The sequence below is a fragment of the Trachypithecus francoisi genome, unplaced genomic scaffold, assembly GCF_009764315.1.
Source record: "Trachypithecus francoisi isolate TF-2019V2 unplaced genomic scaffold, Tfra_2.0 Lachesis_group11, whole genome shotgun sequence".
Classification (NCBI taxonomy): domain Eukaryota; kingdom Metazoa; phylum Chordata; class Mammalia; order Primates; family Cercopithecidae; genus Trachypithecus; species Trachypithecus francoisi.
The window spans coordinates 55,084,810-55,094,223 of NW_022681456.1; the positions used below are offsets into that span (position 1 = coordinate 55,084,810).

The following is a 9,414-nucleotide window of genomic DNA, read 5'->3' on the forward strand; positions in this document are numbered from 1 at the left end:
TCACAGTTGACCTTATAACTGGTTGAACTCATGCCCATCTCTTACATATATACTCTCTCATTTACCACTGTGCTTAGCGTACGAGCAAAAAAGTAATATATTTTCCTCACCCATCTCAAGGTCCACGACTGATATTCCTAATAAAGAGAAGAACAGATTTATAAGAGACAAGCACAATAAATTTATTTAACAGAATTTCACATGACATAGGACCCTTCAGAAATGAAGACACAAAGACCTAGGGAATACTGTGTGTTTTTATGGTGGATCTGACAAAGCACAGGGATATTTGCAGAGAAATTTGATTGGACAAAAAGAATATGATGGAAATAAACTGGGGGAAACCCAGCAAAACTTGTTTGTTCAGATTCTTCTTAGCCTCTCTTTTGTAGGCTATGGCTTTATAGATTCATCCCTTCCCCTGAGGTATAGGACAGGACACTTGTTACACAAGGGTCGTTTGACCTACTTTCAGGGGTAGTAGGTCCAAGAGTGACCTTTCTTGGTTTTATGGCTTGCATTGGAGAATAGGAGTTCTATGACCTGCCTTAGGGAAGAGAAATTCTTATTTCTGTGATTCATGTTGGAGGATAAAGGAGTGTGTGAGTAAAAGGGCTAGGAGAAGGTCAGAGAGACTGTCTCTTCTGAGGTCCTCCTGATTCCCTTCAGTTTAAAGTACTCAGCATGTCAACGAGCCATACTTGGCATCATTTTCTGAGGCCCTATTCTATAACAAGTTTATAGTTATATGTGAAATTGAACATAAATAGATCTCATTGAATTAAACTCTAAGCAATAAAGAAAATATGTGTTGACATTTAACATAACTCTTAAGCTTTCTATTTATTCATCTTTTCAATACCCAGTGAGGTGGGTATTATTCTCATTGAATATTTGAGTAATGTGAGACACATGTTGTTTCTTATAAAATATTTAATCATGCTAAAACACACTATCATTTAAATTGTTTATCCTACATTTTGATGTCAATTTGTAAAAATTATTTTTCAAATGTGTGACACTACTCTGTGAATTTGTGTTTTACAATGAAAATTGTACTAAATGATTCCTGCAAAGAAGAAAATACATGCAAAATTTTTGAAATGATGATCATTCATTACAAATTCCTCTGAGTCTGTTCCAGGAACTGTGAACCATCTGTACCATGTCAACAGCTCAGGTTGTGTTTGCAGCCATGCAGCAGAATGGGAAGTACCAAAATGTGCAATTAGTTGTGACCTGTATAAATAAATTATTTATGTCAGGGAGGCAGAAATTTAAGGGCTGAGCTTCCTTTAAGAGTCATCCAAAAAGCCATAGGTTTTTCTCTCTTCTATGAGATATATTTCTACAGCATTCTCTTTGCTCTACAGGTAATGCTATCAGTGCATTGCAGTTTCATCAAGGAAATCACCTGCTTAAACATTTTGATTATTTTAGATTAAGACTAATGTAGATTATCATAGAAAAGAGATCAACAAATATATTGATAGGTTACAGTTCTATCAATATTTTTTAAACTATGAGGGAAACCAAACTTTTTAATCCTAAGTGCGTCTACTTAAGTTTATTGGTTATATTAATTGCAATAATGCTTATCTATTTTTTGAAAGAATACCTTTCACAGAATAAATGTAGTTTTGCTTCTATCAGGTCATATTTTGTTAAACTTTTGATTTATTGTCTTATATATCTTTATTTAAAATAGCCTATAATTCTATAATATATTTGTTTCCTCAGTATCTGAAAGGATGAGACATAGCTTTGCTTTCAATGCAGTTTTATGTATGGTTTTATAGATTCAGCATCATTATCCTCCTTCAAGTAGGTAATATCTTTTGTACTCTCAGTAATAGCATGAAGTCACTGTTGGGTAAGGTCTAGTTGGTTGTTTTACTCAGCTTCTAAAACCACCTGGGAACTTATAAATAAGCCTCATGTTTCTCTTAGGTATGAATTTAATTTGCTAGGACTTCATTGTATACTTAAAGAGTACAGTAAGTGTAGACATTAAACTTGATGAGAATCTTTGCAAATTTGGTCATTCAAATAGAAGTTAAATGACAAATGATTTGCTTTATGGTTCAAGAGCTACTCAAAAGTTAACCCAATACTCCTACTCTATAAATCTTACACTGTGAAAAAACCTTATTCACCGATGAATTAAAAGAAGCATGCAATCTTAAAGCTGAAATGGACTTTGGAGTCTTTTAAAATAAAACAACAAGCACTCAACAGATATTCCCAAATTGGCAGCAAGCCCTTGTTTAACTACTTTCTTCAACTACAGTTGGTGAAGGGAAACTCATTGCTTCCTGAGATGTTCAATTCCAGTTGAAAAGCTCCAATTGTGAGAGTTCTTCTTTATGTTCCAATCCAACTGGCTGTAACATTAGAAATGAACTAGACGAGTTGATTACTTTCCCACTTGGCAGCTAATAGAGAATGAGGATACCTAACCTTCAGCACAAATACATTGGTAATCCCCAAATCTGTTTATCGTTAATTTGTTTTTAAATAGGGATTCCTTCCCTATATAAAAATATAATATACCTTATAGATAGAAATCATAAGTGTATTAGTTTACATTGAATACAAACAAAAAATCACCTTTAACATTTTAACACTGTGAATGATAAAAGGAATTTAAGATCAATGAAGAGACACTCACTTAATAGATTTGGAGTATATAGTTAGCAATTGAGAAAAGATTGGTTCTTTACATAGCATAATATACCAAATAAATAGAATTTGAATCAAATAGCTAATGTAAACATGAAACTTTAACCAAACAAGAAAAATACTGTCTATTAAATATCTTCAAGGTAAAAATTTCCTTAGTCTAGAAAGTAACAAGAAATCCCTAAGGAAAGTATCTATAAAGATATAAATAGTATAAATTTCTTCATGCAAAAACACAAAACAGGATTTTTTTTTTTTTTTTTTTTTTTTTTGAGACGGAGTCTCGCTCTGCCACCCAGGCTGGAGTGCAGTGGCCGGATCTCAGCTCACTGCAAGCTCCACCTCCCGGGTTTACGCCATTCTCCTGCCTCAGCCTCCCGAGTAGCTGGGACTACAGGCGCCTGCCTCGTCGCCCGGCTAGTTTTTTTTTTGTATTTTTCAGTAGAGACAGGGTTTCACCGTATTAGCCAGGATGGTCTCGATCTCCTGACCTCGTGATCCGCCCGTCTCGGCCTCCCAAAGTGCTGGGATTACAGGCTTGAGCCACCGTGCCCGGCCAAAACAGGATTAAAAACCAAACACAATAGGAAAAATCTCTTTATTATATAAAAAAAGTTTTAAAAATCAATAGAAACTTAACAGATAAATGAGAATATATTAATACATGCTTTTCACAAGCAGAGATATAAATGATAAGCATATGGAAATAAGTTCATTTTTACAGGTAATAGGACTCAAGTCAAAATGAAAACAAAATATTAGTCTAGCAATAATCAAACATTATAAAACTTAAACTAGGTAGAGACTTTATGCACTTGAATGCAATCTTTTTGTGTTTGGCATTACATATCAAAGCAATAAATATATGTATGTATTCATATAATTCTGTTTTGAGAATTTTTCCTAAATAGAGAAAGCTGGTATTTAATGATACCCATCATAGTATTATCTAGTTAAAGCAATTTAGAATTATTTGAAATAAACCAGCAGTAGAAATAATTATAAATGAGTTGGTTGTTATGAGTCTTGGTAGATTAACTATGACTATTAATTTAAAATAAATGACTATTAAAATATAATATATAATTACAATAAACATTTATTAAGTCCCTGTTATGTGACAAATATTGTTTTAAGTGATTTACATGATAAATCATTTTACTAAATCTTCTTACAGCAATTCTGGGAGGTTTACCCAAATTTTAGAGGTGAGGTAACTGAGAAACAGTTTGTATGGCTTACTCAACATCACACAGGAAAAGTGATAAAGTAGAGATAAGCAATTTCTTGAGTTCTTAATCAACACTACAATATAGAAATGATTTATTAATATAGCAACAAGTTTCACTATTTCTAGTAATATGCTACATGGTAGAAACAATGCAACATTGTGCATACAATTTGAAAACATGAATTGAAATTGTATGGTATAAATTGAAATGCTAATATGAGTTGTATTAGTATGGTACATTGTTAGGTGATTTTTCTTCCTTAATTTTTAAAATTTTTCATAACATTTTTATGCTCCTTATGACATAATTGAAAAAACAATGTTTAAAATCTAGTTCAATAGATATGATGCCCTAAGTTATTTGAACTATCCCTTGTGTTGACAGCAACTAAAATGCTTTTAATATTGTTTTAACTTATTAAATACATGACAAGATAGTAAATCCAAGGACGGTGGGAACCAAGGGGAGTAAGCATATCTACAAAACCACATTTTTCTGAGAACATATGCCAAACTGGAGAAATGGAGCTTTAGTTATCAAGGCCTGTTGGGGAACAGGGTCAAAATCAAATACAATGACTGGCCAAGCCTGGGGGTAGGATAGAAGAGAAAGCTGGAACTCCAAATGTCTATACTTGTAGGGAAAAGATAAACCAGTAATAACCTTCTCCCACCTCTGTTCTGAGAGACTGAATTAAAAACTACCTTGGCTTCAAGCAGAGAGTAGAAGGATAAAAGTCCCTTGGATGGCTCTTTTTGGAGATCTATGAGATAATCTATGTACTCTGAAAATCTCCTGAAGTTACAAATTTAATTTAGTGAAATCTAAAGAAATAATGCTGCAGTTGCTTGTCAGAAAATAAATGCAAGTGCCCCTGGGGAAATGCACCTCATCCTGAACCTCAAATAACTCATAAGAATACTAGTCCAAAGGAGATAAACAATTCATAGTCAAAACTAACCCAGCACACAACGAAATGACACCATAATCAAAAACTAATACAATAGTATAACTGAAATCATCTCAAAATGATTATAGACATTATAATTTTTCAGCAATACCAAAGTCTTGACAAGCCTGGCATATTCATGAAACAGGAAGAAAGTGATTGTGCTGCAGTCTAGAGAGATAGGGAAGGATGGAAGAGAATGAAATGAGGGGATCACACATGGGGCAGGAGAGGGAGGAGGAGATCCTGAAGAGCCTTGAAAGTCCTTGTCAGGACTCTAGCCTTTAACCTGAATGAGGTGGATAGCAATTGAAGGTTTTGAGCTGAAAGGTCATGTGGATTGATTTACGTATATGTTAAATATGTTTCCCTGATTTTACAAGCATGAAAGCAAAGAGTCCGAGTAGGATGAAGACTTTTTGAATAATCAGGTGGTTGATGATAATAGCTTCAACCTGAATGCCTCATCACCATTGGGGATGGTAGAAGTAGTCAAATTTTTGAGACTTTGAAGATAGAGACCATCAAATACTTAGAGACTACCAGACAGCTGGTTATATATATATATATATATATATATATATATTTTATGTTGAAAAGATATATATATATATATATTAGGCAGCTGGACTCAGTTTAGATGATCCCAATTTTGTTGGCAACATCCAAAGCGTCGTAATCAGGAGCTAGTTGAACATATGCCTTTTTCTCTCCATCAGGCCGAATCAGGGTGTTGACCTTGGCCACATCAATGTCATAGAGCTTCTTCACAGCCTGTTTAATCTGGTGCTTGTTGGCTTTAACATCCACAATGAACACAAGTGTGTTGTTGTCTTCTGTCTTCTTCATGGCAGACTCAGTGGTCAGCGGAAACTTGATGATAGCATAGTGGTCAAGCTTGTTTCTCCTGGGGGCGCTCTTCCGAGGATATTTGGGCTGCCTCCGGAGTCGCAGTGTCTTGGGCCGCCGGAACGTGGGTGACGTGCGGATCTTCTTTTTTTGTGGCTGTGGACACCTTTCAACACTGCTTTCTTGGCCTTTAAAGCCTTTGCTTTGGCTTCGGCTTTAGGAGGGGCAGGAGCTTCCTTCTTCGCTTTCGGCGCCATCTTGTGAAAAGGCTGGTTATATATTTTTTAAAACATGGAGAATAAATCAAGTTTTTGTGCTATTATGAACAGAGGAGTTGTTGATAAAAGTTTACATTCATGATTAACAATGAATATTCTTAGCAAACTTGAGTATAAAGGAACTCCCTAAATGGTACCTTCACTATATGAAGAGCAAATTTCATACTTAAAAGTGAAACATTGAGAGCTATCCCTTTATAGGAGGCCAGAATAAATGCCACCAGCAATATTTTTATTCAGCAATTAGCTGGGAGGTCCTTGCTACACGCAGGGCAAAAACAATAAATGAAGATTGGAAATTAAAAACAAAACTTCCATTGTTTAGAGATTGTATCTATTTAGTAACTGTGATCTATATTATAAAAGGAATTAATAAGTAAATTATCAAAATTAAGACAGATTAACGAGCCGGGCGCGGTGGCTCAAGCCTGTAATCCCAGCACTTTGGGAGGCCGAGACAGGCGGATCATGAGGTCAGGAGATTGAGACCATCCTGGCTAACACGGTGAAACCCCGTCTCTACCAAAAAATACAAAAAAACTAGCCGGGCGAGGTGGCAGTCGCCTGTAGTCCCAGCCACTTGGGAGGCTGAGGCAGGAGAATGGCGTAAACCCGGGAGGCAGAGCTTGCAGCGAGCTGAGATCCGGCCACTGCACTCCAGCCTGGGCGACAGAGCGAGACTCCGTTTCAAAAAAAAAAGATTAACGAGTTGGCTAGAGGAATATCAAAATATAAAAATCTATTGTTCTTTAATAATATCATTAACAACTAATTAGAAAATGAAATTTGGAAAAGATATCTTTTGTAATATAGTCAGAAATATAAGATACCTATTTTATCTACAAATATATACAATACTTACATAAAGAAAATTATGAAATTCAACTGAGAGACGTTAAAGAAGACCCAAATAAATAGAGGTGTATACCATGTTTATGACGGAAATACCCAATATCATAAGACTGTAAGTTCTTCCCAGACTATTTTATGGATTCAATGCCATCCCAAACAAAATCTTTACTATTTTGGTCAAACCTGACAAGCTTATTATTATTATTTTTTTTTGAGATGGAGTCTCGCTCTGTCACCCAGGCTAGAGTGCAGTGGCCAGATCTCAGCTCACTGCAAGCTCCGCCTCCCGGGTTCACGCCACTCTCCTGCCTCAGCCTCCCAAGTAGCTGGGACTACAGGCGCCGCCACCTCGCCCAGCCAGTTTTTTGTATTTTTAGTAGAGACGGGGTTTCACCATATTAGCCAGGATGGTCTCGATCTCCTGACCTTGTGATCCGCCTGTCTCGGCCTCCCAAAGTGCTGGGATTACAGGCTTGAGCCACCGCGCCCGGCCTTGACAAGCTTATTTTTTTAAACGTACAAAATAATGAAAAGGACTTACATACCCAAAACGCTCCTAAAGAAGAACAAGGTAGGTAGAATAGTATTAATATATTTCTTTCTTTCTTTCTTTCTTTTTTTTTTTTAGAGAGGGAGTCTTGCTCTGTCGCCCAGGCTGGAGTGCAGTGGCCAGATCTCAGCTCACTGCAAGCTCTGCCTCCCGGGTTTATGCCATTCTCCTGCCTCAGCCTCCCGAGTAGCTGGGACTACAGGCGCCCACCACCTCGCCCGGCTAGTTATTTTTTTGTATTTTTTGGTAGAGACGGGGTTTCACTATGTAGGCCAGGATGGTCTCGATCTCCTGACCTTGTGATCCACCCGTCTCGGCCTCCCAAAATGCTGGGATTACAGGCTTGAGCCACGGTGCCCGGCCTAATATATTTCAATGCTTATAAAATATGATCACTGGGACAGTGTGATGGTAGTTTTAACCTACACAAACAAAAAGAATACAATAGAAATAGATGCACATGTATATGGATGCACTATATGACATAAATGGCATTTTAAATTAGTGGAGAAAACAGACTTTTCTATAAACGTTCTGGGAAATTATGTATACACATGGAAGAAGAATGAAATTAAATATTTACTTTACACTCTACATAAAAACCAGCTCCATGTGGATTAAAGACCTCAGTGTGAATGGCCCAGGAGAATTGCAACGATCATTAAGAGTGGTACCTATGCAAAAACAGGTCTTCAGAAATTAACCAACAGATGGTCTATCACCAATCAAGAGCCAGATAAAAATTTCAAATCCAGAACTAAACAAATCAGTTACAAATACAACTGAGGAGAGTCCCATTATAAGGACTTGAAAATTCCTAAAGGGATTTTCAGGACTTGGTTCGAGGACACATTTGTCGAGCTTATGCCCATCCTGTCCCTATAGGATTGTTCTTACAGATTTACAATGTAAATTGCCAAGGGCAGACAATACACACAATAATACTTGTAATCACATGGTAAATTTCCACCAAGAATGAGAGGTTTCAAATCTGATCAGAAAACTGGAAGCTTCTATAAGGAGATCCTACCTTTTGGGATACAAAATAAATTTAACATTTGGAGCTCAAAGAAAAGAAATCAGTGCTGAGCCCCACTGCAAGAGTAATCTCACAATTGTGTCTGAGAAGACCTCTGAGTGAGAGATTTAAAAGGCCTCCACAGAGGACAATATTTCTGAATCAAGGCATTTGGACCATGGTAGTGAGGAAATCTTGCATGGATCTCAGTAAGACTTCCCCGAAGTTCTCCAAGCTTGAACTGCTCAAGGTTACCAGATAGCCTGTTAATGACAAAAAGTTAAATTTACTGGAAGTCACCGCAGTAAGGGAAAACACCACCTTAGCAAGGACTTAGCAATGATACAGAAGGCGAAAATCAGAAGTCTTTTGAGGCCTTGGAATAAGTGGTTTAAGGTGAGGATTTGGAGTTAGGGAACTCATTGGAATTATGCAAAGCCTGTGACATCATACTTGTGGATGAGTAGAAATAATGAAGTGAAAATCTTGAATCAAATTTTGAGCAGTTGTCTAACTTTTTTAACATAAGTTTTCTGAAGCAAGCAATGGCATTATTTATCCATGTATAGTTTTATCTTTCCTAAGCGGAGATTTCCTGGGTACAAACAGCTAACTCATATTGACAACATGCAGTCTCAGTTCTTAGTCCTATACCTATGTTTGATGCAGTCAGTTGTAACTCTCACCCTGAAATACTGAAAATTGTAGGAATGTCTTCATCAGTTCAGGCTGCTATAACAAAGTACCACAGATTAGGGGACTTATAAACAACAAAGTTTATTTTTCACAGTTGTGGAGGCTGGGAAGTTTGAGATCAGAGTGCTAGCATGGTCAAGAGGTTAGTAGCCCCTTACAGTTTAGAGACTGTTGATTTCCCTAGATACTCACATGGTGGAAACAGAGTTAGCCAGGTCTGTGGCCTCTTTTTTAAGAGAACTAATTCTATTAATGAGAGATTAGTGCTACACCTCATGACACAATTAACTCTCCAAAATTCCACATCC

The 9,414-nt window shown here is 36.7% G+C and overlaps 1 pseudogene; it reads right to left on the reverse strand.

Moving 5' to 3' along the window:
- Positions 1-5,484: 5,484 nt before the first annotated feature.
- LOC117089700 lies at positions 5,485-5,979 on the reverse strand (annotated as a pseudogene).
- Positions 5,980-9,414: the final 3,435 nt, after the last annotated feature.